The sequence below is a fragment of the Pinus tabuliformis genome, chromosome 5_2 (genome assembly GCF_031772625.1).
Source record: "Pinus tabuliformis cultivar Carrire ecotype Pingquan chromosome 5_2, CPIR1, whole genome shotgun sequence".
Lineage (NCBI taxonomy): Eukaryota > Viridiplantae > Streptophyta > Pinopsida > Pinales > Pinaceae > Pinus > Pinus tabuliformis.
Window position 1 is genome coordinate 919,069,349 of NC_142306.1, and position 4,692 is coordinate 919,074,040.

Here is a 4,692-nt window from a genome sequence, read left to right on the forward strand (position 1 = left end):
TAAAAAGTGATCAAGGACACGTCGTTTTATTTCCAGTATCGAGTTTGAAATGACAAAAACCCGACAATATTTTCCTGTTTTTACGGTCAGAAAAGGGCTATAAGGGGACCATCTTTTAATTCTGTTTTAACGAGTGTAAAAGAAACGCTCGGCAATCTTTTCATGTTTTAGGAGTCAGAAAAGGGCTTAAAAGATGACTCTGAGGTTTCACTTTTTTGTAAGTATTAATGAGTTTGAAAAAATGATAAAAATGTACTCATTTGGCCGACTTTCAATTTAATTTACGAGCAGGAAAAGACGGAAAGAACTCGGCATTTTCATTTGTTTTACGAGAATGAAAGATAGCAAAATAATCTCGAGATTTTCATGAGTTTAACAAGCCTTGAAAATAACTGAAATTGAATCGAGATAGGTTTCATTTTTACAAAAGCTTGAAACAGAGAAAAACTATGTGTCAGAGTAGTTTCATTTTTACACAAGCTTGAAATAGAAAGAAAACTGTGCTTGATGCCCCCTAAGCGTAACGGCTAGAGTGCATGCCCCCCAACTGCATTTCATTCAACTAAGTACAAGCTGGATGGAATGAAGGTTCATGTGCGAGATCATTTGAAAGACTCGACCTAAAACTGTAAGAAAATTATGCAAAACACCGAAATAACTAACCTAAATATACAACTTAACATTTATGAGATCTAGTCAAACTCTCGACTCAATTAGAGGAGGATTTGTTTCATTTCTTAACGAGCTTGACACAGAGAAAAGAACTATGCTCAGATCCGGTTTCATGTTTACACAAGCTTGAAACGAAAAACTATGCTTGTTATAAGTTCACATGCCCCCATCATAATGACGCAAAATGAGGTACATGCCCCCCAAGCTTCATTGCATTCAATGAGGTGGATGGAATGAATCTTTACTTTCAAGATCTTAGAAAGACTTGTGGGAGTTGTTTCATTTTTTAGTGAGGTTGACACAAGAAAAGAACTATCTTCAAAACCCTTGTTTCATTTTTTAAACGAGCTTGACACAAGATAAGGAACTATGCTCATAACTACTCTCTACAATCTACCTAACAAAAAACTTTACTCTAAAAAACCTTGATTCATTTTTTAACGAGCTTGACACAAGACAAGGAACTGTGCTCTAAAATTCTTGATTCATTTTTTAATGAGCTTGACACAAGACAAAGAACTATGCTCATGACTAATCTCTACAATTTACCTACTTAACCTACCCTTGTTTCATTTTTTAACGAGCTTGACACAAGACAAGGAACTATGCTCAAGACTCTTTGTTTCATTTTTTAACGAGCTTGACACAAGACAAGGAACTATGCTCGATACCTGATTCATTTTTTAACGAGGTTGACTCAATAACAGGAACTATCCTCATACAAACTGATTCATTTTTTAACGAGGTTGACACAGGAAAAGGAACTATCCTCGCTGCACCCTATTTCATTTTTTAACGAGGTTGACACAGGAACAAAACTATCCTCGCAGCACCCTGTTTCATTTTTTAATGAGGTTGACACAGGAACAAAACTATCCTCGCAATCCTGATCATGGCTTCCAATTGGAAGAAAGACATGTCAATGGACACACCTTGATCATGGCTTCCAAGAGGTCTTCATTAGAAGGAAGAATAGTTCTCTGGAAGGAACACATGTCAAGGGACTCAAAAGGGATAAGAACATCGTGTTCAAGTAATCCCATAGAGTTTTCCATGTCAATTACCGGATCTAAATCAAAGGAAGATGAGCACACAGAGAGAGGCTCACTTACATCGGTAGCTGAAAACATGGGACCAGTTGCCACATAATTAACCCGTGGCAGGGTAGATACCACTTTAGAATCAAGAACATTTAGGGGTGTCATATTACTGGTAGTTGAGACAAGACTAGGGAACGAAAGCTGGTCTATAGTCACAATACTGCCATTGTGAGGGAAAGACATCACGCGAAAGAGTGTCGATACGACAACTTTCATTGCATAAACATAGTCTCGCCCAAGGAGTAAATTGAAATCCAAGGGACCTCGAACTACCATAAGATCAATACAGACAGTTTTACCTTCCAAGGTAATAGAAAACTTAGGAAGGATCCCTAAAGGTTCACTACTGGTTCTGTTAAAAGCTTTCAGATTCTGCGTAATAGGCGCAAGCTGAGGGGAACCCAAAGCTTTCCAAATAGTTGAGGATAAAATACTAACATAAGCACCTTCATCGACCTGTGTATGATGTATGTCCCTACTACCAGCCTTGACAATGATTTGAAAAGGGATGGAGGAAGGAAGACGAGGTTCTGTCAATCTATTCCAATCAAAGGAAAAGGCCTCAGTACTTGGAGGGGGTTCTGTAGAAACAGGTGAAATTCCCCCCGGCATAGAAGAATCTGATGTAACAAGAAGAACCTGAGCGGTATGAAGTTCACTCTCTAAAGGGAAAGTGGGATCGACCGAATGTGAAATTGAATCGACCACTTGATCAACTAATGGATTATCAACCTCAGTGACATGAGTTTCACTCTCCAATGGTAGAGTGTGATTGACTGTACTTGAAATTAGATCAATCACTCCGTCAGTTGACGGTAGGTTGGGAGAAAGTTTATGGTAACCAGTTGGAAATTCTTGCTGTGTAACAGTAAGGTTTTCCAACAATGTTGAGGCTTCATCCATGTGAGGGAAAATGTGAGTTTGATGACTCCCTTTGCATAACTTACAAGGAAACCTAACTTTACCCTTTTTCCCAGGAACCTGACTATCACTGGTTGATGGATCTATGGAAAGTTGATGAGATTTTTCTGACCATACTTCCAAGACCTTTGGAATACCAGGACAATTGACAAGGAAGTGGTCACCCTTACAAAGCCTGCAAGGGTATTTGGGTTTACGATGCATGTCGGAATTTTCCTCAACACAACTAACACTTACAGCCATGGTTGGTTGGTTGACTTCGTTTTTATCTTGCTTCTTCTTCTTCTTCTTCTTCTTCTTCCCTTTCTTCTTCTTCTTAGACACCTGGTTACTAGCATCAAGGCTTTTACCAGGTGAAGGGGAAGAAATGGAGGAAGAAAAATTAGGCGAAGAAGGTAAAGGGTCAACAGAAGGTTGGTGGTATTGAGATGGTGAACTCTGTTGAGGTGAAGCATTTGGTTGAGGTGGAACAATTGGAGTAATTTGGGCCAACGAAGTTGAAAATAACCATATCGGTAATCCTATTGTAAATCCAGGTAATGACAAAGTAGCCATATAAGGAGGACCAACATTTCCAAAGTAAGGAAAAATACTAGGATTCTCGTTAAGAGGGGTTCCTAGGTTGGTAAATTCCGGAACATTTGCCATTATATTCAACTTCTGTGAATTTTATTAACAATTTATAACTAAAATTAACAATTCACACCTAACAATTAAAATTCACGATTCACACCTATGGTCTCTAAAAGTAAAAACAAACAAATTAACACGCGCTATCAAATCTAGGAGTCAAACCATACACAAACAGTAACCTTCCGGACCGAAAACACTAGTTGGGGATGAAATCCAACATCGCGGAATTCAGTACAGAAGTGGCGGGTGGAACAGTTACCCCGGAAACCTGCTTAATGAATAGACTGGAGCAAGTTCCTCCACTTTACCCATCTCGAGTGAAGTGAACCCCCCAGAAAATCCAAGTGAGTCTAGCCGACGTCTGCTCCAGGTACAGTGGGATCTTCCCTCCACCGTCATCTTGGGTAGAACCCTAAAGATAATGGTCACTAAGGTCACCAACAACAACAAATACACCTGGGGGAACAGTCTACGACCCGATAGCACGCAAGGGCAGAGTAACAAGCTCAATCCCCTTGCCGACTCCTTGACAATAATCCAAGGTTTACCGACAAGTGACCCCAGGATCCTCGACAATAATCCGAGGTTTACCGTTTGTAGTACGTGCGTATCTGGCGTCTTTCCCAATGAAGGAGGATTGATCCCCTCACTGGTTTGGACACGGTCTCGTGCTTCTCCTTTAAGAGGAGCTTTCCCAGAGCATAAATGTAACAGTTGGATTTATCCTACCACAAGATGAGCTACTTGTTTGGTTTTGCTGTCTTGGAGAGTTAATTACTCTCCTACTCCAAGAAACTAGCCTAAGCTTTGTTGGTGTATCAGAGCCCTAGAAATGTAAAAATTACTAGATGAATTTTAATTAAGCGTTGTGTTGTTAAGGCTGTTATTACTCAAATGGGTAAATGGTTATGAAACCAATGGTGTTATGACCCGACTCAAAACTGAATGCAATCGAATATGATAATGTAATCCTTTCAATTCGATGAATCCTAACTAAAGTAAGGAGAGAGTTTCCATTCACTTCCAACAATGCAAAAGATTGATCACTAAGAGAAAATATAACAAATTCTCTAATGCACTAATTTCATCAAGAAAAACTAATGCAAATCAATTCCAAAAAATTTTTATTTTTATTTTTGTGTAAATTCAAATCAAAGAAAACTGATCTAAATCTACGATTGATTTTTCAGAATGTAAACTATGCAATTGTAATCTATGCACAATTCACTTGAAAAGTATGCAAATGTAATATATGCACATTTTTCATTAATATTCTGAAAATGAGAATTCTAATTATGCAATGTGATCTATGCAAGAGAATTCTCAAACACAAGATGATTCTAATGTAATCTAAGAACCAATCAAG